The sequence below is a fragment of the Lissotriton vulgaris genome, chromosome 12 (genome assembly GCF_964263255.1).
Source record: "Lissotriton vulgaris chromosome 12, aLisVul1.2, whole genome shotgun sequence".
Lineage (NCBI taxonomy): Eukaryota > Metazoa > Chordata > Amphibia > Caudata > Salamandridae > Lissotriton > Lissotriton vulgaris.
In genome coordinates, this window is record NC_141700.1 from 497,582,778 (window position 1) to 497,608,868 (window position 26,091).

Below are 26,091 nucleotides of genomic sequence, written 5' to 3' on the forward strand. Positions count from 1 at the left end.
TGTGGTGGTGCTGAGCGATGCTGTGGTGGTGCTGAGTGATGCTGTGGTGGTGCTGAGTGATGCTGTGGTGGTGCTGAGTGATGCTGTGGTGATGCTGAGTGATGCTGTGGTAGTGCTGTGGTGGTGCTGAGTGATGCTGTGGTGGTGCTGTGGTGGTGCTGAGTGATGCTGAGTGATGCTGAGTGATGCTGTGGTGGTGGTGCTGAGTGATGCTGTGGTGGTGGTGCTGAGTGATGCTGTGGTGGTGGTGCAGAGTGATAATGTGGTGGTGCTGAGTAATGCTGTGGTGGTGCTGAGTGATGCTGTGGTGGTGCTGAGTGATGCTGTGGTAGCACTGTGGTGCTGTGGTGGTGCTGAGTGATGCTGTGGTGGTGCTGAGTGGTGCTGTGGTGGTGCTGAGTGATTATGTGGTGGTGCCGAGTGATAATGTGGTGGTGCCGAGTGATAATGTGGTGGTGCTGAGTGATAATGTGGTGGTGCTGAGTGATAATGTGGTGGTGCTGAGTGATGCGGGGGTAGCGCTGAGTGATGATGTGGTGATGCAGAGGGCAGAAAGGCACAAAAAGCAGTCTAACAAAGTGCAGAAGGGCAGAAAAACAAGGGAAAAACGAGTCTACCAGTGGGCAGAAGGGCACAAAAAACCAGTCTAACAGAGGACAGAAGGGCAGAAAAACAAGGGAAAAACGAGTCTAACAGAGGGCACAAGGGCACAAAAAACCAGTATAACAGAGGACAGAAGGGCAGAAAAACAAGGGAAAAACGAGTCTAACAGAGGGCAGAAAGGCACAAAAAGCAAGTCTAACAGGGGGCAGAAAGGCACAAAAACAAGGGAATAACAGAGGGCAGAAGGGCACAAAAAACGAGTCTAACAGAGGGCAGAAAAACAAGGGAAAAATGAGTCTAACAGAGGGCAGAAGGGCACAAAAACGAGTCTAACAGGGGGCAGAATGAATCCCGCCCTGCGTGTTTGTCCACAAAGATGCCACCTATTTGTGCAATACCTCTACTCAACTGGAGTACTTTCTACTGTCTAATCAGTAAGTGCTCCCTCGTTGGCTAAATGTATAGGGGCAGATTTAGTTTAACTGGCACTCCCCCAGGGTTGCGCCAGTTTTTGTGCGCGCAGCTCCGCCACCCATGGTGCGCTGCATTTACAAGGCGCACCATGTGCCAAAAACGGCACAGATGCGTGACGCATCTGTGCCGTAAAAGCAGTGCATTGCTGGAGCTGCGTCGCAAGCGCGACGCAGCTCCAGCAATGCTCTGGGGGGCCCTATCTCCCCAATGCTGCGTCAAGCCTTGCGCCTTCTTCAAGCAGGCGCAGGGTTTTGACGCAGCATTGGCCTAAAAGTGACTGAGTGAAATCTTGTAGATTTCACTCGGCCACTTTTAGGAGGCGTTCCTGCGCAGGAACGCCCTCCCCTGCGCTGGAACGCCTCCTGATGGCGCGGGCTTTACAAAGTGACGCATCTTTAAGATGCGTCACGTTGTTAATACCCAGCACCATGGCGCATCTTTTGTGCTGCCACTGCGTCACAAAAGTGACGCAACTGTGGCGCAAAAGAGGCGCAAGCGGCTTGTAAATCTGCCCCATAGTGCTTTTACTACACTGTAGCTGCGTAAAGGGCCAGAAGATGTGTCTACAGTGACCATGTGTGCCTGTGCCTGTGTTACAGTCACACATGGTCACTGGAGACACATCTTCTGGCCCTTTACGCAGCTGCAGTGTAGTAAAAGCACTAAATATTTACCCAATGAGGGAGCACTTACTGGATTAGCCAGCAGAAAGTACTCCAGGGCAAATCGAAAAAAACATCCGATATTTCGCGGGAAAATTTGCAAATTCACTGATTTTTTTTGCGATTTCGCGGTGAAATCCGCGAATTCGCAAATTTCGCCCATGCTTACTTATAGGTTACTATGTGTCTATATGTAAGTAGGTATAGGAATACTACACTTAAGCAAGGGGTGCCAGAATCACATCACAAACTTCAGGAGGCAAGCCAAATGGCCTAAACTGCCACCGCTCAATCTCCACGCATGAAGGTGGAGGCTGGATAGGTTCGGGTAAAGGACCGTCCCCTGCTGCAGCGACAGAAGGTCCCCCTGAAGAAGCAGGCAAATCGGGGGATCGACTAACATGCTGAGTATCTCGGGATACCAGTATATTCGTGCCCAGTTCAGAGCCACAAGGATGACTTGGGCCCGGTCTCGCCTGACCTTCTTCAACACTCTGTGCAGAAGTCGTATAGGCGGAAAGGCGTACAACAGACCGCAGCTCCACTCACGACGAAAAGCGCTGCCGAGCGAGTGCGCCTTGGAAATTCCAACGCGCAGAACTGATGACATTGCGCGTTCTCTTCGGTGGAGAATAGATCTAACCAAGGCTCTCCCCACTGCTGAAAGAGACCTTGCGCCACGCCACGTCCGAGTTCAGACGCCATTCGTGATCCATCATGCACCAACAGCAGAGTTCGTCCGCCCTGGAGTTCAGGGAACCTGCCAGGTGTTGAACGACCAGGGTCACGCCCTGATGTTCCAGCCATTGCCAGAGGCGCAGAACCTCCTGACACAGGGTCCACGACCCCACCCCGTCCTGTTTGTTGGAGTACCACACGGCGGTGGTGTTGTCCGTGAACACCTGCACTACACTCCCCCGGACAGAGGGGAGGAATGCTTTCCGTGCAAGCCGGATCGCCCGTAGCTCCAGAAGGTTGATGTTAAGTCAGGACTACGCCAGAGACCAGAGGCCTCTGATCTCCGCTTCTCCCATGTGGCTGCCCGAGCCCAGGAGGGATGCATCCGACACAACTACGTGCTCCGGTTGGGGTAGGGAGAGGGATCTGCCGCTGACCCAATTGCGGTCTATGAGCCACCACTGCAACCGTCTCGCAGTGCCCTCTGAGATCAGGAGGTGGTCAGACAGGTTGCCCTGATGCTGGACCCACTGAAACTTCAGGTCCCACTGCAGAGCCCGCACTCGCCACTGGGCGTGATAGGGGAAGACTGACACCCCTAATCTGCGCAGATGAGCTGCGACCACCGCCATCACTTTCATGAACACCCGAGAGGCGCTGTATGGCCGAAGGGGAGCACGCTAAAATGAAAGTGCTTGTGGCCTACCGTGAACCACAGGTAGCGCAGGTGGGCAAGCAGGACGGGGATGTGAAAATACACGTACTGCACGTCCAACGCCACCATCCAGTCTCCAGGGTCTAGGGCAGCTATGACCTGAGCCAAAGTCAGCATCTTGAACTTCTCCTTCAGGAGGAAGCCGTTGACGTTCCGCAGGTCCAAGATAGGGCGTAGGCCCCCTTTACCCTTCTTGGGAACCCAAAAGTATTGGGAGTAACAACCACACCCTACTTTTGGCCCAAGAACACGCTCGATGGCCCCCTAGGCCAAGAGGGCTGTAACTTCCTCTTGCTGAAGTTGCAAATGATCCCCCGACAAGCGGTGGTACTGCGTCGCATGGCTGGAGGTGTCGCCTCCAAGGGGAGGGAGTAGACCCTTTGGACGACATGCGGCACCCACCTGTCCGACGTGATGGTGCGCCAGTGGAAGAGGTGATGGCAAACCCTGCCCCCCACTGGCGTCAAATGGGCCTGAAAGCTCGGACTAGGAGGGCTTTGAGGCGGATGCTGCGGGGGTGGATGTGGACTGGCCTCGCCACTGTCCTCTGGCAAAGCCACAGCCGTTACCACGTCCGCCGCCGCTGCGCTGGATGTTAGTCTGCGGCCCGTGGCTGGCAGGACATGAGGGGGCGCCCCTTCCTTGGCCACGAAAGGAGCGAAAGGCAGAAAATTGCTGGCGCTGGCCCGACAGGCCCAAGGACTTGACCGTAGCCCTGGAGTCCTCGAAATGCTCAAGCGCACTGTCTGCCTTGTCGCCAAAGAGTCGACGGCCATCAAACTGTATGTCCATGAGGGAATTCTGGACATCAGCCGAAAAGTTGGTGAACCTCAGCCAGGCGTGGCGGCAAACCGCCACCATTGTGGAAATCGCCCTGCCCAGCGAGTCTGTGGTATCCAGCCCACATCGGATAGAGTACTGTGCTGCATCTCGCCCTTCCGCAAGGGCTTGAGCGAGTTTTACCCGGGCCTCCTCCGGGCAATTTGGCAGCACGTCCGCGACCGTGTCCCACAGAGAGTGGGTAAAATGGCACCAAAAGGCAAGCGGTGTTGACCGACCGCAACCCCAAACTGAGTGAAGAGAACAGCTTCTTCCCGCACTGCTCATACCTTTTGGTTTCCCGATCAGGTGGAGCAGTCGGGAATGCGGTCTGGGAGTTAGAGGCCTGGATAACCAGGCTCTCGGGGTGGGGTGGGTGGACAGGAAGCTAGGGTCGCCCGGGGCCGGCGGTGGCGCCTGGCCACGTTCAGATCTACAGGGTGACCTGTAGCAGGCCTGGACCAAGTGCCAACTTAACGTCAGTAAGGGCCTCATTAAACGGTAGCAGAGGCTTCGAAGAGCTTGCCTGCGGTTTAAGGACCTCGGTGAGGAGGTTGGGCCTCAAGGCCGCGACGGGGAGCTCAAGACCCAAGGCCTTGGCGACCCTCGTCAGCACCACGCTGTAAGCAGCCCCTCCTCCGTAGCCACGGTAGAAGGGGAGACAAAGCCAGTGTCGGGCGAAAGGTCCAAACCGCTGTCCTCCCCTAGATCCACTGCCCAGTACTGATACGACTGGCACTCTTGTCAGACCCCTCACAATCCTCCTCATCTCCCATCTCCTGATAGTCAGGTGCAAAAGATGGGGCCGGATCATAGAAGAATTGCTCTTCTCTCTGCGTTGAATGTGGCGTTGAGCGATGCCGGTCCGACGCCAGATCGGGACCGAGGGAGGGACCGGGGATGACATCGTCCAGGGACGGCATCAGGGGCAACACCCTGGGGGTCGGCACGGGCGGAGGGGTCGTATGGTCGACCAGCGGCGACCCGGATCGGTGGGGCCCTGCGGCGTCGGGACCGGAGTCGTCGATGGCGCCGGGGCTGAAGCACCAGATGGCGCCAAAGCACCCAGCTTGGGCCGCGGAGCCCGAAGGCGCCACAGCGGGACCCGACGGAGGAGAGAGCGACCTCATGGCCATGAGGGAGGCATCGATCTCCTCCGGTGTCACGTTCAGCCCAGGGACCGGCAGGTATGGAGCTGGCAGCGGCGCCTGCGGCTCCGACGGAGCCGCGTGGGTGGTGTCGCCCGAACCCCCGACTGCATCGCGCGAACGTCGGGGCAAGTCGGAAGAGCGATGTCGTCTCTTCAACTTCTTGTGCCTCTTACGGGAGGACTTGGAGCCCAACAAATGATGTAGACTCACCGAGCTGTGATGACTGTGACCCTGCAACCGGTCCTTCGACTTCTTCCTTGACCTGGACCGTGAACGGCGCGGGCCGACTGCCGGAGCTCAAGGCGATTACGTCAACGCTCCCCCCCTAGCCTCCGACTTCAAGGCCCGGCAGTCAGGGCACGACTTGTCGTCATGGTCGGCCCCAAGGCAATACAGGCACCGGCGATGGGGGTCAGTAACCGACATCAGTCTGTTGAAATCGGCACAGGGCTTAAACCCAGGCATCCCTACCGGCACCGAAACAGGATCAAAAAGATCGAAAAAGTTAGTCAAAAGGTGACTATGGAGTACTGCATTTTCCGGATCTGCGCTTGCCGGCGCGGAAAAAAGACAAACTGACATCATAGCGCGAGTTCGGCGTCTAAGTAGTCCGACGACGTCATCCCGTCGCCAACAACGCCGACGACGGACGCAGAGCCGCAGACGACGCCTGCCGATGAGCAGGGGTAATGCTACGAAAAACTTTCGGGATCCAGTATGACGACTGGGGATATTCTAAGGTAAGGAATCTAACAGTAACCTGTTTCTTTCAGAAAAACAGGTTTTCTAAGAGTTCGTAATCAGTACTGTGGAGATAGTAATATTTTGAAAATCCACAGCTTACTCAAAATGGAAATCTCCGTTTTAATGTTCAACCTAGAATACAACTCTTAATCCTATGCCTCAATTGCTACCACTCTCTACATAACTCTTGCAGCTATATCAGGACGCAGATAAAAGGATGCGATTGCCAGCCAAGTGACGGTGTCCCCTTCTTAGTGCAATTGTTTTAGGGTATGATACACCAATAGCAATTAGATTATCTGATGAGTTGAGGGAGGAAGGTTTACGCTACAGTTAGTGGGAATAATAACAACCATGAATAACAGACAATCCTCATCTCAGTACATCCCTATCAGTTAAGCTATAGAGAAGTTGGGAACATTGTGATTAAACACACCTTCAAACAAATAGACAAGTCTCAAAAAATGCCCAAGCTTCTTTCATCTAACCATCTATGTCTTCAGCTGGGTGACCTGTTTACCCCGCTACCCATTTCAATCCCATGATAAATGTATACTAGCGCTTTCTATGGAATTGATTGTCCCTCATGTCAGATGACATCCTGCTCTAGCTTTATGATGTCAGGACACCACTTGACCAATCGCCCGGGGTGACGAGGACACACAGGAGGAGGAGACATCAGCAATTATGCACTATTATGCAATAGGGAACTATCTGTAATAAGGAAAGCAAGGCAAGTAGGAGGTGTAATGGGAAAGTACTCCGAACCACTGAAAGCCTTGTGCTCCTTTTGGAAGTGGGATGGAGCTACAGGACAGCAGAGTATCCTAAAAAGCAATCCATCTGGAGTATCAGAGATGCACATACAGAGTGCAGGGACACAGGTTAAATGTCACGATCGTAGCAAGGTGGGGGAATGAATGCTAGATTGGTTATTTGGAACTACATCTCCCAGAATACCTGAATCTCGGTCTGTCTTCTCTTTCCCTGTTACTGCTACCTGCTTCCTATATAGGCTCCTCCTCATCCTCTGCTCGGTGCTTGTCACCTGATTTTCATGGTGAAGTCTGCTACGGCTTAGTCTGCAGAGCCCGGAGTTATCTTTTGGCCTACCAGATACTTGCAGGCATTCCTTCTCACCCGGCGGCATTTTCCTGGAGCCGCGGGTATTGAATTACGGAGTCCTGTTCCTTTTGAGGATTTCTCTTCACGAGCCGCGAACGCACTGGAGCGCATACGCGACATTTGACCTCTACTGCATCGTCAGGGATCCGCGCTGCTAGAAACCAAACGACTACGCGAAGGTGGGAAGGTGAGAGCTTCTGCCTTGTGTACCACGGGACAGTAATCCCGTTCTAAGACCCTCACCAAGTACATTTGTGTCCCGCTAGTGAAGGAACTAGCGGTACCGTACCGGATTGTTTTTCTAGGGCATTTGAGTTATTTTGGTTTTCCTGTCTCACGGAGCCGTTGAGAGGCTCGGATTTCGTTTCACGCTCAGGACTGAGCTGAGCAAAGTGAATTATGGAACACCAGCATATCGGGATTCAAGAGACCATTGTCAGATAAGTAAAGGTTCCCTTGCCTTTAGACAATTGGCGACATTTCCTTCAAAATTCATTCAGTACAGGACTATAGTAGACCTTGATTTCTTTTTCTTCATTTTTTCCTTTTTGTGCCTTTATTCTTTGGATGCTAGTGGCAGTATATATAAGTGAGTGCACTTCTAGAATGAATATATATATATATATATATATATATATATATATATATATATATATATATATATATATATCAAACGATGTAGGTTCACCTTGAATCACCAGTTGTTTTTCTGCTCAAGGAAAAGACCAACGAATCCCAAAATTGCTGGCAAACGGTACTTTATTCACATGGAGGTCACAGCAGAGTTAGCAGATGACGCGTTTCGGGCGGTTGCCCATGCTCACATAAAAAATATTTCCCATCATGCCCTCTTTTTAAACCCATTCATAACACCATGTGATCCACAAATAATAAACATAAAGGAAATACTCGTAGGTCACATTTCAATACACCGTGAATTCACCATGGTTAAATTTGTAAGTAGTTGGAATACTATGTTGTTATTTCATGAGGATGTTATCCATTTGTTTAATATCAGCATGAATGCTTGTTTGCTTCGATTTGCCAAAACCGCAATAAAGTGCGATGTGCTTGTGCTTATTTTGTATGTGCAAAATAATGCCAATAAATATATTGCAATATCCAAAAATTATATTTTATCCTATTTACAATATAAATAGATTTAAAACCAACTTCCATAAAACATGCAAAAGTCCATTGCCTTTTTCCACCAATACAGGTTTAAAAGTATAACTATACATACTTAAAAACTATTCTGTTTGGATAGAAAGATATATATGTAATTTCATCTATACATTACATTTTATCAAAGTGCAATGGCTTGTTGTAAACTTGACACTCATGTGCAACATTACGCAAAAAAATGTGCAATATTACGCAAAATATTTAGATGCAGTTTTGAATCCTCTCATGTTCCGATTCCAACTAACCTTACACTCGGGGACATCAAGGAATAGATGGCAACCCCTATGTGACCTACTTTCAAAAAGAATTCAATAAAGTGACTGAATTTTCACCGGGAGAACCCAGGTCCACCCCCGTTATTAACAGTTTAAAGGAAAAAAGAAAAAAGAGAGATGTAAATAAATCTAATCTGGGTGTCGGACAGAGACATAGTTGTAATATTGGTTCATTATATGTGGCTTGCTGGAGGCACAGCTCACAATCTGAGTGTTGCTATATAGTTCAAATACACCTGTTCTACCCACGGAATCTGTAGATTGTTGACCTCATAAAAAGTGATACAGATCTTCTGTGGTGTTAAGTCCATTAGGTACCTTAGAATCCAATTCCAAGATCATCTTGGACTCTAATTGCCTAAGCATCCTATCACGGTCTCCTCCCCTTCTAGGTTTGGGTACTGAGGTGATAACATAATAGCTAAGACACTGGAGGTTGTTGTTATGTACACTCTTGAAGTGTCTAGCTACCGGATAGGAGCTATCATTGTTCACGATTGCTCTGATATGCTGCAATATCCTGGCATGCACCGGTAGTTTGGTGCTTCCCACATACCTGAGATCACAGGTGCATGCCAGGACGTAAACAGCATACTCTGTTTTGCAACCGTAATTTCCCTTGATAGGTTGTGGTACTGGACTAAATGGGGTGTAATACTGCTGTGTATTAATTCCAAATTTGCAGGCTCTGCAGCTGCTGCATTTATAGAATCCTACCCGAGGTGGAAACCAATCTTTTTTTTATGGGTAGTTCGGGGCAAGGTTTAGAGATGTGCATACGTAGGGAGGGTCCCCTCCGAAACGTAATCTCTGGCCGTGCTGGTAAATGATGCGATAATACTGCATCAGTTTTAAGGATAGGCCAACTTTTGCTGAGAATAGACCGGATTTCTCTATCCTGGCCACTAAATGCGGTAATGAATCTGATAGGAGATTCAGCCGAACCTCCTACTGGGACCTTATTTACCTCCACTGGTGTAAATAGGGTTTCTCTTGATCTCATTTTGTTAACCGCTTTTTTTAAGTATGTTTTCTCTGCATCCTCGCTCCCTGAATCAGTCTAATGCTTGGGCTATACATGTGTTAAGCTCCTCATCAGTGCTACAGATTCTCTTCACCCGAAGAAGTTCGCCATATGGAATATTATCAATGACATGGCGAGGACGGGCACTTGTTGCATGTAGGGTTGTATTACCAGATGTGTCTTTTCTGTGTAAAGTGGTGGCTAGTTGTCCTGCTGTGTGAAAGACCCTGACATCTAAAAAGTCCACAGATGTTTTACTGATATTATGCGTGAACCTCAGGTTGTCCTCATTATTACTGAGTGCTAAAATAAACTCTTTCACACTTTCTTCATTGCCCCTCCAAATTAAAAACACATCGTCTATAAAACGAACCCACATGACTACATTGGTTGCAAACACCGCCTGGTGTGTTTCCATGAGGACCCGCTTCTCCCACCAACCAACGTGAAGACACGCGTAGCTGGGAGAGAAGCAGGCCCCCATGGCCACACCCCTTTTCTGTGTATAGATATCTTTACCAAACAAGAAATAATTGTGATGCAAACACCAGCTTACAAATTCACTCAACATCTTGTTATGGTTGTAACAATGCACTGGTCGTGTGCTTAAAAAATAATCCAATGCTTCCAGCCCTCTACCATGGTCTATACTGGTGTAGAGGGCTTCGATGTCCAATGTTACCAATATACAGTCTTCTGACCAAGCAATGTTTTTCAATTTTTGTAAAAAGTGTTCCGTATCTCTTATATACGTAGGCAGATTAGTGACAAGAGACTGTAGAAAATAGTCAGTATACTGTGCCAGATGTTCTGTTACACTGTCAATTGCAGAAATGATAGGTCTGCCCGGCACCGGACACCTGCCTTTATGTATTTTGGGAATCAGATAGAATTTCGGCAAAACTGGATGTTCAACATGTAGGAATTTGAACTCTTCACTTGAAATAAGGCCTTCCCTTTTGAATTTGTAGAGAAGTTTTTTTAAATGATCTCTTGACAAGTTGTATTCTTTTTTTTTAAATATTTTTGGAAACCTTTATTGTGCAGTAGTAAAAGAACAAATACGGGCCCACAACCATCAGGCCGGCCACGATATCATTAAAGCACAAGTGCAAGCAATGCGACGACTCAGTAGCACATCAAGACAAAATGGCAATCAATTAAAGTTACACTGGATAGCGCTGTGTTACCGTGTCTCAGGAGCAATGAAGGTTAATTTTAAAATTTTGTTCCAAATATAAAAGTTTTTCTTTTTTTAAGAAACAGTAAATCAAGGAGAGCAGAGTCCGTGCAAGCGCTTCATGACATAATCAGGCAACTTCGTCACGCGAAAACCAACAACAACAGAAGCCGAAACCCCCCAGGCAGCATGGCGGCTCAAGAATATATGCAACAGGATCATCAAACCAATCATTATGCTCCGTGTCCTCCGTCACCCACCCCCTACCAATCCCATTCACGGACCCAAGGTAGAAATAAGAGAAGAAAAGATCACAAGAATGAGGAGAAAAACAAGACCCATAGCAACTAAAAAAGGAAAACTAAAATCCCAACCCCCAACCCCCCACCCTACACGCATGCAGAGGCTACGGCCTACCCCCCCCAGCAGTGTGCCCGTCGCCCAGTAAGGAACCCGAAATATAGAAACGAAGGAAAGGAAGAAAAGAAAAAGGAAACCTTTTATTACCAGAGGAGGGCCAGATCCAAATTCTCCTGGACTCCCCAGCCACAAATGTACACTCCACCCCATGTATAAAAGCAAAAACAATGAGCATCAAACACAGAATGAAGTGGGGAGAGTCATCACATCTCACATCAGTACGTGCTGAGGAAGCGCCCCAGTCCGAGTCCTCGCCGGCCAATCAAGCACGAGTTGTAAAAGGGAATCCCCTAGCCCTGGCCAGTACGCAAACGTCCCCCTAAACATGGCTCCCGGAGGGAGCCCGCCTCAGACAGAACAAAGGAACAAGATGGCCACACTCGGCAGAGTAGAGATGCCCAAAAACAAAATGGACATCGCCAATCACAATCAGTTCCATTGTCCCAAGGGAGTGGCGTTTCCAGGTTCGCCCGATGTTGCAGAGTACAGTGTAGTAATAGTGGAGCTTGCAGAGCGTAAACAGCCAGGAAAACCAGGTACTGCGCCAGCGGCGCCATAAACAAAGGTAGCGATACCACGGGTGAGGTCGTAGTTTCCAGCAGGGAGGGAAACACTGTAGCGTCATTGAAATAGGCGGACAACAGTCCGCAGACAGCAACACTGCCAGAAAAGCGATCCTCCGTGCACTCGAGCGGCAACAATGTAGCACAGTCAGAAATCAGTGGGGGCAAATCGGTGCAGTGAGGAAAACAAGCTGGTGGCGCACACCCCACTGCAAGTGCGACATCATCGAGCTTCTCGCCCAGCAATCGGGAGCTCTCACGCCATTCAGCTCTCAGGTCGGCAAGCGCAGCGATAACAGAGCCGCAAGTTAACACAGACGGGTGTTCCATCGTCTCCGCGATATGAAGTGCGGCATACGGTCCAGCACACTGTTCAGGTCCATACAGGGCTACCCAGTCCTGAGCTGAGGTATCACCCACCATCACCCCAACGGTGCCAGCCATCATTGCCACCCCACCAGGGGAGTCACAGGGGTGCGTGGGCGAGGTCTGCATAGAACGGCTGGGTTCCAAGCTACCGGTGCAGTCCAGAGCAGCTGATAACGGGTGATCCACAATAAGAGTCCCCCCCTGTTCGACTCAGGGCGGGGGCAAACTTAGGGGTAAGCTACGGTAGCCGGCTATACGCCGATATGGGAGAAGCACAGCGCGTCTCACCTGAGCGTCCCACAAAGAGAAGCGGCAGAGTAAACTCCCAAGCGTCCAACGTTTACATTCCGCGTGAGGGGCTGGTGAGTTTCTTCACAGCGAGTAGCGTGGCTTAGGATGACAGCTCCGCCCCAGCTCGATCACTCCACATTGCTCCAGCAGCTGCCACCTGTGCACCATAGCGTGGGTCCCGGTTCCAGGTCTAGGAAAGGCCGTCCAACTAGCTCGGCAATATCTCCGGCTGGCAGGCAGGCAGGGACATCGGAGAAACGCCAACAATAGCAGCGCACTTTCACCGTCCTCCCGCTGTAGCGCAATGGCAGGATAGGGATCAGGATATTGTTGCGGGAAACAAAGGCTCGTGGAGCCGGGAGACTACACGTCCGTCTCCGCCGCCATCTTGGCTCCTCCCCCTGACAAGTTGTATTCTTGCATGTTTGTTTTAGCGTAGCACACCGTGTCTGAAAGCGGTCTATTGGCTTCCTCCACATATTGAACCTGGGGCCAGATGACTATATTGCCTCCTTTATCTGCGGTGCATACGATAATTTGATGATCATTTTTCAATTTGTTGATTAATGCCCAATATTCTTTTTCTTTGTCTGTTTTGATTCTATTGCGGTGTTTCACTTGATGGTATAGTCTCTTGAGATCTGCCGTGACTACTTCGTGAAAAGAATCGATGGCGTCTCTTGGCAGGGTTGGCATGAAATTGGAGGCTGGTTTGAATGGGCTGGCGCCTGCTCCAATTTGGTATATGGATGCTTCTCTCAGTTCTTGTTGTGTGGACTGCTCCATATTATCACTATTTGCCTGTGAGCTCCCCAATTGTTGCAAAGTTAGGAGCCCTCTCGCATCCCTGGCCTCTAAAGTTGTTGGCAAGACAACTGAAAGGGTCTTGACTCAAAAACTCAGCAAGGCTGAGCCAGCTTAAACTAAAGAAACGATACACTTGCCAGTGCTGAGAACCTCACTTTTAAATTCTTATTCAAACAAAGGTTATCAAGAATATAACATGGAAACCTGCTTTATAAACTGCAACATATCATTTTTAATTGCTTCTTTTAAAGATTATTTCAATTATTTTTAACACATCTTTGTTTTGTGCATGGAAATACAAATGAACTATATACATTTATATACAACAATACAGAATACAGATCAATATATACAACAAATTATACACACTCTCAAATTCAAACCCTCTTGGCCATACATTCACACCACTACTCAAACATACTGGTCCCGGTGTCAAAAAACCTGTACAAAAAGCAAAAAATGACTCCTGTTCTTTGGACAGTTTATAGTTCCTTGTAAAGTTCAAGGGGAAAGGAAAGACTCCTCGTGTTTTTTCAAATTGTAATTGTGAATTAAATGTTTTTCCAAACAATGACCCGGGACCGGGTCGGTCGACGCGTTTCAAACCCTGTAATTGTCAGGGTTCTCCTCAGGACCACAATTAACTAAAAATAAAGAATTTTTTTTTTGAGGATTCTGGTTTGAACTACGAGACCTATGCCACCCCTATCCACATTCTTACTCCCCTCAGCCTACCTCATATCCTGGGTCAAGGCTCCAAACCGTAAGATCAATAAATTGTATTTCAATGCAGAGAAGGGGAAGGAGCTAGAGGAAGAGACACATATGTGCACTGTTTTAGAATTCACGAAAACAAGCAACTCCCCTTAAAACAACAACAAAGGCTCTTTTCATACAGTTATGCGTGGGCTTACCCGTGGATTCGTGTACAGATTCCACAATTATTTCATCTTCTTTTTGTCAATGGGCGGTCGCGCTGTAAGTTAATCAAACCCTGTTGAAGGAAGAGGCAAACGGCGTGTGTTAACTCTCGTATTTTTTCGGGTATCCTCTTAGTGGAAGCCGCTCCTTGAGTTGGTTTGCATGTTCAAAGTAATCATCTTTTTTTGTACAATTCCTACGAATCCTGAGCAATTGTCCCAAAGGTAGATTTTATCTAAGGCTCCGTGGATGATTACTTGAAAAGTGTAATGCTTTATTTCGATCCGTCGTTTTGCGGAATAAGGTGGCACATAGGCCTCCTTCATATGGTTCAACTTTGACATCCAAAAATGTGATGGAATCATTTGATGCCGTACAACTGAATTTGATATCATTTGTTCGTGCGTTCAACCAATCCACAAAATTGTTAAGATCTTCCCGTCCTCCAGTCCAGATCAGAAATACATCATCTATATACCGCATGTAATGCGATATGCTATCAATGAAAGGGTTATCCTTATACAAGAATTTTTCTTCGTATAGTCCCATAAACATAACAGCCAATTCAGGGGCAAATGGGCACCCCATCGCTACTCCCTTTATCTGGTAAAAAAATTCAGTCAAAGGTGAAAAAGTTTTTTTGCAGAGCAAATGCTGCTAATTCCAGGATAAACTCAGTGGGTACTCTCATTGGTCTTTGTCTTGCGTCCAAAAATATTGCCAGCGTTTCAAGTGCCTGTTCTTGAGGGATCTGGGTATATAACGAGACAACGTCAAGCGTAACCATTAGTTGTTTATTATCATCAAACTGTATTGTCGCTGTTTTTTGTAGGAATGCTGTGGTATCTTTGAGATGTGCTGGAATTGACTCAATAAAGGGTTTTAGAAAAAAATCTATGTATTTGGCCACCGGTTCGATTAAGGATTCACAACCCGAAACTATGGGGCGGCCTGGTGGATTAATTTCATTTTTATGAATTTTGAGCAAAACATAGAAAACCGGGGTTCTAGGGTTTCTATTTTGCAAAAATGCCAATTCTTTTGGGCCTACAAAGCCTTGATCAAAGCCTCTTTGGATGATGTCAAAAAGTTGATTTTGTAGTTCATTGGTTGAATTTTTCCCAGGTACCACTACTAGACCCCATCAGAATAGACAGGGCAACCAACAAGAACAAAATCAACCACAGCAACAAAACCAGACGCCTTTTTTAGGCCGAGGCCAGCAGAGAGGGAGAGGACGGACACGTTTCGTACAGCCATGGGAAATGAGGACCTGACGCCAAAATGTTCAAAAAAACATTTAAAAAAATATAAAACAACAAAAAGAAGAAAAAAAACAGTTCTTTTCAGAACTACCTCCAATTTCTAAAAAAAGGCTACATTTTTAAAAAACTCTGTCATTCTTTTTCCCCCATGGTAAGTTCCCCGGTTCGCTCCCCGGTGCGCGTACCGGGCGCTCCCCCGGCGCAAATCGAATATTTTTTTTTTTTTTTTTGTCCCGCGGGGCCCTTTTATGGCCCCCACATCAAACCTAGGGGGTCAGGGGAGGTCTATCCTGCCCCCTTTTGGTCATTACCCTCTTTGTTTTTGCCACCTCTTGTGTCTCGATCCTACCGAGAACACAGGATGGCGGCCGCTCCGGACTGTTTGGAATGTTTACAGACACCCGAGAACCAATCAGCTTTCCGCGCGCGAACTCGCGTAGCGCGCTGGTTCGCGCCCCGGTGCGCGTACCGGGGTGCGCTTATATATAGATATATATATTTTTTTGAACCTAAATTACTCAAAATCCACTGGAGCACATATCTTGAGACATAGCAAAGGCACATGGGGCTACCAGTCCCTACAATTTTGCCAAGTTTTGTGGAAATCCATTCAGCCGTTCGGGCTAAAAGTGAGGTCGACCGCCCTATGGAAATTAACATGGGGAAAACACGTTTTGGGACCCCCTTTTTTCTCGGCCACCGCTTCACGAATCCCCCCCCAAACTTTCAGGCAAGGACCGGAGCGCCGCGAGGCAAATTTGAGGACATTTTCAGGCAGATTCCTCAACCGGCGCCAAAGTTATTCCCAATAGAATGTTGCGATTTCCCTATTGAAAGTAATCCTAACTATAACTACCTACTGGCGTCCGCCAATAGGTAAAAAAAAAAAAAAACAATTTTTTATATATATATTTTTTCACAATCCTGCAGCACGGGGATTCAAACGAACACCAGCACAAAAGCAGGTACAGACCACAGCGAAGTGTGAAAAAAGTGTGCTTTATTCCAAAATGGGCAGCAGCATGACGCGTATCGTCCGGCAAAACTGGACTTGATCACATAATCCACCCAGAGACACAGGTGGTTTAAATACTCTATGCATCACAAATAGCTCCACCTATTAACAATCATAGACATTGAAAACATACTTCCTCTGAAAATTCAACCTAGTCTGTTTTCACTGAATGCTGTCTTAAAGATATACACTTTAAACTTTGACAACATGGTTTCAGTGGAAATAAAAAATGCGTTATAACAACATTTATCCTCATTACAGTTATAAAGGGCAAGTGCCCTAAATCAACAAGATGAAAGTATGTACAAGTAGTAAAATTCTATAGCGATGGACAATTATTCTATGCAGTATTTAAAAACCACCCACAAAAAGTGAGTAAGCGCTAATAAATAAAGTGATAAGCATATTCTTAAATGTTAACGAGCAATATTACCAAGAATGTAAACAGTAATAGCAGCAGATAAAGTGAAAAGTGCTTAAAAAAGTGCAATAGTGATAGAAATCGACTGGTAGTTCTCAATCTGTTTGACAGCTAAAGGATAAATAAATAGGATCAACTATCAGGTCCTGGTCGAACAAAGTCATAATTCTGAAACCATAATGGAATTCAATCACCCTAGTGTATCAAGATTCAACAATGACTGGTTATATAGTCCTTCAAGCATTCCAAAATTTAGGTAAAACCATAAAAACAGTAAAACCAGAATTTCATAAATAATGCTACAAACAAGGTAATAAAAAGCTAAGATCTAAAAGCTAATTAAATGACCATTGCATATATGAGGAGAGATTGAGTTAGACCTTCACATTAACCATGAATATGAATACACAGATAAAAATATGGGTTTTCACTAAAATTAACAGGTTACAAAAAGTTATGGAGGTCCTCACCCATGTTGAGCCCATTCAGGATTTTGCTATTAAGAAGCACTATATAATGGCTCTCCAATTGTCGAAGTCTTTTCTCCCTATCCCCTCCTCTCTTAGATATGGGGACTGCGTCAATTACAAAGTATTTCAAATCATTCAGGTTGTTATTATGAACCAATTTGAAATGACGCGCAACAGGATAACTTGGATCGGAGTGGACTATTGCACGTAAATGTTGTAAAATGCGGTTAAATACCTGTAACTTTGTGCTCCCAACGTACTGTAGACTGCAAGTACATTGTAATACATAAACCGCATAATCAGTTTTACAAGTGTAAAGGTTGTTAATCTTGCTAATAGTCTCAGAGAACGCTGGTTTATACTCCGTAGTGTTAGCTCCGAATTTGCATGCTCTGCAAGAGCTGCATTTGAAGAAACCAGATCTATTGGATAACCAATAAGATTTAATAGTGACTTCGGGGCTAGATTTGACTAGCACATCCCTCATAGAGGGGGCTCTACGAAAGGTTATTGATGGATACTCTTCCAACAAGGATGCTAAAGTAATATCAGTCATGAGGATTGGCCAGTTGGATTGAACAATCTGTTTGAATTTACGTTCCTGGCAATTATACGTGGTGATGAGTCTAATTTTAGATTTTTCAGTGTCCTTTGCTCCGGTTTCCTCCAATATACTGGAAGGGACCGTCGACACAGAAGGGACAGTTGGGGTTTTAGTCATCACCAATTTCAAAGATCTAATGAGTTCGTTTCTATCATAACCCCTAACTAAAAACCTTTGAAAGGATTCCTCAAGACAAATATTCAAATCCACCTCATTATTGCAGATTCTTTGAATTCTTAAAAACTCACCATAAGGAATGCTTTTAATCAAGTGTCGGGGGTGATTACTCTGGGCATGTAAAATAGAGTTACCTGCCGTAACCTTTCTATGCATCTTGGTCATGATTAAGTTGTTCAGAATGTATATTTCAACGTCAAGGAAATTCACTCTAGAGTCACTGATGGTGGCTGTGAATTCTAAGTTCAAAGAGTTATTATTGATAGTGTTCACAAACTCTTTTGCCGAACTTTCACAGCCCTGCCAAATAATAAAAACATCATCTATTAATCGCCACATGTTGACAATGCCAGTTTCTGTTGAAGTCAGCTCGCCAAGAGGCCGCCCAAGGACATGCTTCTCCCACCAGCCCACATGTAAACACGCGTGACTAGGGGAGAAGCATGCCCCCATAGCAACACCCCGAGCTGCAGATATACGTCATTATTAAATAAGAAGTAGTTGTTATTCAAACAGAATTCAATCATTTTAACTAGCATCTTACTATGTTCATTTGAGGAACATTTTGCTGAACCGCTTTAGCTACAGAACGCTGCTGCAGGGGCTTTTGAACCAGCGCATTTGCCTGCCCGCCCGCCTCCCGCTCTCCTGACCTGTCCTGTGAGTAACATCGAGCGGAGCGCTGAGAGCGGAGCAGGGTCAAAGAACTACAAATCCCAGCGGCCCTAGCAGCATTTGCCGCGTCAGTTTCGCGCCAGGAGGCGCTGAAATACGGCGACACCCCGGTCGAGGGGGTGTCACTTGAGGAACATTTTGCTGAACCGCTTTAGCTACAGAACGCTGCTGCAGGGGCTTTTGAACCAGCGCATTTGCCTGCCCGCCCGCCTCCCGCTCTCCTGACCTGTCCTGTGAGTAACATCGAGCGGAGCGCTGAGAGCGCAGCAGGGTCAAAGAACTACAAATCCCAGCGGCCCTAGCAGCATTTGCCGCGTCAGTTTCGCGCCAGGAGGCGCTGAAATACGGCGACACCCCCGTCTCGCGGGACGCGAGCGGGACGCCCGGAGCGAAGCCCGGGCAAAGGGCGGGCCCTCTGTGGCCCTCAGTGACCGAGGTAGGCTGGGCTGGGCCCGGTCATTTACATTTTGTTATTGCCTCAATGAACATGTGTTTACTTTCGTAGGTTTGTGAACGATTCGTGTATTGATATAATTACTTGCCTGGCCGGGCAGGGACTGTCATTACTCCGGTTTTTACAAGTTTTACTCTTTTACTTTTTGATTAAGTCTATCGCTGTGGAAAATAGTGTGGAAAATGTCTAAAACTCTACGCTCAGGAAGGGTAGTGGGAGAAAAACCTGGCCGAAAATTAACTACCACCCGCACAAGAAACAAATCAGTGAATAACCCACCGTTGAAAGGTCAATGTCAACTATCTGAACTTTGGGATCTATCTGGTGTAAAAAAATCCAAACTTGCTACTCCAGAAAGATCAGATACTAAAGCTCTGGAGCTTCATACACCAGCCCCCATAGACCACCTACTGCCTCTGGTACAGCAAGGGGCCCTACAATCAATGGTAGGGGGGTCTTCCTTACGGGACTCCATAGAGGGGAAGGTGATGGCCGTAGGTGACCCAGTGCATATACCACCGATCCCTCAGTCCCCTATGAATGACAGGCCGGGGGGCGACTTGTCGGCACTATCTATTGACCTGGAACTATGGGGACGCTACGTAAGCCCAGCTAAAGTGGAGTCTTTGGAACAGTTTAAAGCTTCAGGGGGTGCCACCCCTTCTGGGTTACTGCTGTATAGTAGCACCCCCTCGTTAAATGGCCATGAAATATCCGACTTGTTAAATGTTTCTAGGAGCCCCGACCTTAATCTCTTGGATAATTGTTGCGCTGTGGAAGCACGAGAAAAGCCGATCTCAGAGTCCATGATCGCTCTGGAAAAACTCCTAGCCTCAATCTTACTGCTTTTGGGGAAATTTGTAGGCAGCTCGGACTGTATTCTTGAATCAGTCACTCAAATCTTAAAGACTTTGCTGCAGAAATCGCCAGTTATGAGGAATGCCTCTCCCCCCAAGTCTGAGCATTACTTGTCTGAGGGGAAAACCAGAGTCACCAGAGGGGAACTGGATAAGAAGGCTGAATCTCCTACTCTGGAGTCTCACAAGGATATGCCTCTTACTGCAGCTCCCAACTGCATCAAAAACTCAGTTCTGGAGATAGAGGAGGATGATAAACCTTTGCCTGGCCCTAAAGCGGTCCAGGAGTTATTTCCTATTTTCGTGCCTGAGAGCGGAAAAGAACCCCTGGACGATAAACCGGAGGTTAAAGAAGAAAGGGGAAAAAATGGTAAACAAAAAATTAATAAAGGTAACAAGAGGAAACCAATCCGAAAATACAGAAAGAAAAAGCAGCGGAGGATTATTTTCCAAAATATTACAGCGTCAAGGGAGAATGATGAAATCAATGTGGAGCCCTCTTCTACTTCCTTAAAGGTGGACATTGATTTGAACTTAACTACTTTAACCTCTGTAAAGGGGGAAAACGAACAACGTAGTCTGTTTACCCAGGAAGATACACCGCAAGCAGGGGGCTCTCTCCTATGCTCTCCTCCACGGAGCGCATTAGGAGTGCCAATTTCTTATCCATGTGGGGCTCTTAACCCTTTGGCCCCCCCCTTCGCTGTAGCATTAGAGTCTGAAAATTACTGCCCTCCGGCCCGACCTGTAAATATTACTAAGGCCCCGGTGGATGTGCGTGTGTTAGATTTTGTACCTTTATTTGATACTGACCTTTTGTTAAATAGAGCTTGGCTTCTCAAACGTTTTAGTGAGGTTGAAAGTCTCTACCATATTCAATCTAGAGACATAGAATTGGTGTCTCTGTTGGGTGGAAGTAGGGTTTTGAGTATACGGGTGAAATTTTATTCGCCTATTATAGTAAACTTGATACTAGAACAAGCCGAAAACTTTCAGCGCTTAGGTATTGACATTCTCCCTATCGCCAACCCAGGCAAGCCAAATCTTTTATGTAACCAGGTGCTTGGGGGTGGTGAGCAAAACGGGGTAACCTCCCCCCTTAGAGACCTAAAAATCTGGGTCTCTAGGGGAAAACGCTCAGTTTCACACGTGAAGCCACTTCCACTAACTGAGAACTCTTCACTCATAGACGAAAATAACCGGTGGAATTGGCTCCATAGTGCATTATCAACAAAAACAAAGGATAACCCCAAATTGTTTCACCATCTTTAACACCGCATTAAAAATAATTTCCTGGAATGCGGCTGGATTCCACAGCAGCCCAGAGAAACTTGCCTTTTTATCTTCTCTGGGTGCGGATGTATTGTGCATTCAGGAAACATGGTGCATTGATATGCTAACACCATCAAAAGATTTTTATGTCCTGGAAGTACCAGCTGCGCCCTCTAAGAAAGGGCATGCCAGGGGGGGGGGGGGATTGCCTGCTTACTGTCAAACAAATTGCAATGGAGATTCTCCCATTATATTGATCCTAGTAGACTTTTCCACACAATAACCCTAGAAAATCTGTTCCATAATGGTAAAAAATATCCCATGGTAATTTTTAATGTGTATATACCCCCTGAGGAGTGTTTTAATGCTAGTCTGCAGCAGGTTCTCCGATATATTGAACAGATAAAAAATTCCCCATCTTCCCCTGTAATTTTGCTTGTAGGTGATCTGAATTGCAAAATTTCTAATGCTAGTCTAAAACTCTTCAGGAACAAAGTTAAGGAAGAGGTACATTTTATTCCCCAGACGCTTTTTCCTGAGAACCTGGTGACAAATAAAAGAGGGAAGATTTTGTTAAAAGAACTAGCGACTGGGGATGGTATTATTTTAAATGGAAGATTCCCATCTGACGTCCCCGCTAATTATACTCATAAATCCCCCTTTGGGTCGTCTATTTTGGACTATGCTATTGCAGACTATGGCTTGTTTCCCCATATTCAGGACCTTAAGATTATTCCTACGTCACTCAGCGATCATAGTATATTGTTTTTAACAATGTCTTTAAATTCTTTGAATACGGTGTCTTGGTCGCTTAATGGCAACGAGGCTACCTTCCATGCCTTTTCTGGAAGGTGCTTCTGGAACTCTGCCGCCATTAATGGGGTGCAGGACCTTTTGGCCGATACCCTAATGGTAATAAACGAGTGGAATGGCAGCGAATTAGTTTATTTTGAAGAATTCATGCGAAAGATTTTATTGTACGCAAAAAAAACTGTTCCCCCTAGGAAAGGAGAGGTAGTCCCCAATATATTGCGTACTCTGAATAGGGAATTAAATAAACTAGTTCGCGAACAGTATTTAGAAAGAGTCCTGGAACGTGGGAAAGAAATTGCCAGGTTAAAAAGAAAGAGAAGCAGACTCAAGCAAAAAATCAAAAAGGAAAGGGAGGATGAAGTTTGGATTAAACTGAGGGAATCTGCTGTACATGGTAATATTAAAGACTTTTGGGCAATAATTGGGAAGGGATGTGGTGCGCGCCATAGCCCCATCCCCATTCCTATACCAGAAGAGGTATGGTCCTCTCATATCCGAGAGCTCTATGCAGGGAACGGGACTTCAGGTATTGATAACTCCATATATGCTGCCCCTGAAGACCTGGTATTCCATCCCTCAGAGAAAGAAATCGAGACGGCTATAAAAAATATGCGGCCTTCTGGGGCCATGGGACCGGACGAGCTCCCTATGACGGTCCTCAAACAAGATCCCTTAAGTTGGAGCAAAATTTTGTACCCCTTGTTTAAGGCGTGCCATCTCTCCAAAATTGTTCCCGCTTCCTGGAGAGGAAGTATCTTGGTCCCCATCTTTAAGAAGGGTACAAGGGATAGCCCTAGTAATTACCGCATGATTGCACTCCTCGACTCCATCGGAAAGGTCTTTGCGAAATGCCTCCTTAGTTCTCTTTCCGATTGGGTCGAGGACGGCAATATTCTGCCGTTTGAACAGACCGGTTTCCGAAGGGAGCATGGTACGCTAGATAATCTTACTGCCCTTCAGGTGATTACGGATAAATATGTCCAGGTGAGAGGAGGAGTGGTATATGCCGCCTTTATTGATTTCTCCACAGCGTTCGATAAAGTAGATCGTGGAACGCTGTGGAGAAAACTGGCGACGCTTGGTGTCCCTACCCCCCTGTTGGAACTGGTTCGGGCTCTGCATACCGAGACTTGGTGCAGGGTCTTAATGGGGGGCGAAAGGGGGCTTTCGGCCAAAATACCATCTTGGAATGGCCTTAAACAAGGCTGCTTATTGGCTCCCCTTTTGTTCTCCTTATATACGGCTGACCTCCCTGCTGCCGTGTCTGCCAGTGAGGGGATTGCCCCGATGATAGGAGGGACTCCAATATCCTGCCTGATGTATGCCGATGATGTTCTTATTCTTGACTTGACTCCAATCGGTCTTGCAAATCGGCTACAGGCTCTCCAGGCCTTTGCTGGCGATCATTACATGAAGATTAATATTACCAAAAGTAAAGTGATGTGTATAGCTGGTAAGAAGAAGTGCCGCTCTACAAATTACGGTTGGGCTATTGGGGGGCATAGATTGGAGGTCGTAACCTCCTATACTTTTTTGGGAAAAATATTTTCGGCCAATATGAGTGAGAAACTCCATATAGAGCACTGCTCTCGCAAAGCTCTTGCCCATGGCAATGGGTTAAAGTCCCTATACCAGGCAACGGGGAAAAGGCACTTTTCTAGTCTTCTAGAAGTTTTTAGAGCAAAAATCCCCGCAACTATCTTGTATGGTATTGAATTAATAGAGGTGAAAAACTGGGACTTTTGCCATAAGATTGAGGGGAAACTCTTAAGATCCCTCTCGACCCTAAACAATGCTTGCCCACTAGCCGCTTGTAGGCTTGACTTTGGACTCAGGAGTACCTGGGTTCAGGGTCTATGCGCCCTAATAAGATGGGTGGCTAGTTTGGCTAGAGCGGGAGATGGCACCCTGCGAGTTCTCCTCAAAAATGAACTATTGGGCAATTTTAAAGAGTTCTCTAAACTCGTAAGCAACTTTAGAAGGGCTGTAAAGATACTTAAACTTGATGAAAGTGTTCTATTCTCCTACTCTCCCACGCAGTTAAAACATGTCCTTAAGGAGGCTTCGTGGGAGTTTTGTTTCCTTTCTGATAAAAAGTCAGTTGGTGACAAAAGAAACGTGGAACCTCTCATCTCTTCCTATAGGTTGAAGCAGCCACAACCCTATGCCCTATGGAATCTACCGCATGGGATACGTAGATTTTGGTTTTTGCTACGCTATGATTTAATTCCACTAAATCTACTGTTATCCAAATGGCATGGCACTTCTGCTTTGTGCAATTTATGTAAACTGAACACCCAGGACTGTATGCATGTATTATTGATTTGTCCTATGCTACGTAATTTGCGCAATCGATGGCTAAAAGTAATTTGTCTCCGCCTTAGCATTGTCACTTTAAAGGATTTTCTTCATGCACTTTATTGCCCTCCGGATGAAATGTTCTGTTCCTACATTTTTAACTTTTTAAAGGATTTTTAGCTATTTATTAATACAACTGGAGATATTTTGTCTGTCCGGCCTTGCTAGATTGATTTGCTGATGTATATCGATTGCGGATTGAATTTTGTTCTCCAAACTTTTTATCTTTTGTGTATTTGCTGTTGTGTATTGTACATGTTTATGTGGCCCTCTTTGAGAGCCAAAACATAATAAATAAATTTGAAATTTGAAATTTACTATGTTCATAGAATTTGATGTCCTTTTCACCTAGAAAATGTTCAATTGCTCTAAGGTCATCAATATGATTTATAGATGTGTAAAGAGATGAGATGTCCATAACCAGGAACCGGTATTCAGGTTTCCAAACCACCTCATTCAGTTTATTCAAAAAGTCACCAGTGTCTCTTATGTAGCTTGGGAGGGCCTCCATAAAACCATGGAGATAAAAATCCACATATTTAGAAATTGACTCAAGTAGTCCATTTTGGGCCGAAATAATCGGTCGCCCCGGTATTGGGAAGGTGCCTTTGTGGATCTTAGGCAATAAATAAAAGGTAGGGGTGATGGGGTGATCCACCTTCAAAAATTCAAATTCCTTCTTACTGATTAGGCCATCTCTCTTCCATTGAGACAAATTAGTGTGGATTAACTGTTTGACTTTGTTAAGTTAGTTAAAGGAGGCTTTCCTATAGCAGCCAGAATCATGTAATTGCCTCTCAGCCTCTGCAATGTAGACATCTTGTGGCCAAAGAACAACATTTCCACCTTTGTCGGCTTTATTTACTAGAACATTCCCATGTTTACTGATTTTTCTCATGAGATTAGAATATTGTTTGTCCTTGTAGCTTCTACACTTTTGATTATCAGTCACCACAAGATTCAATTTCTTTAATTCCTCAATCACCCGATCACTAAAAATGTCAATAGCGTCCCTCGGCATAACGGGGACAAACGAGGATCGAGGACAGAAAGGACTGTTCGCAGCAGTGCCACTTGAAATGCCCATAGAATGAAGTACAGATTGAGTGTTACCAACAACCTCATCCTCCTCTGAAGTGAGGAGGGAATGTGCAACTTTAAATGACGTGGTATCAGAAATAGCGAACGTTCTTCTAGGTTGAGAATCTTGTAAAATTCTAGGTGCTTGATCACTTTTCTTATTCAAGGTGTGAAATTTCAAGAGTTTGAGCTTCCTGATAAATTTGAAAACATCAATCCTTGATTGCACATATTTGAAACTGTTTTTAGGACAAAAAGAGAGGCCCAAGGACAAGAGTTGAATTTCCGCTTTGTTAAGGTCCAGGTCCGTTAAGATGATCACAGTATTCTCAGAGTTTTTATTTTCTTTTTTGATTTCAATTCTATTTACTTTTTTATCATTTTTGTCTTTTTTATCATTTTTATGCTCTTCCGACACAACAACCATGGTTGGTACATCCGTATTGGTGGTGGATAGGAGATCAATAATACTTATATAGTTCACTGAGGATTCCCCGTTCCTCTTCTCCTTCTCGTGAAGCCGCCTGCGTTTCCTCCTCTCTTTGCGGCATTGGTTCCTCCTGTGGCGCCTTTCACTTGCTGTTGTTGCTGTTGTGTGCCCCTCAAACGTAGAGTATTGCGTCT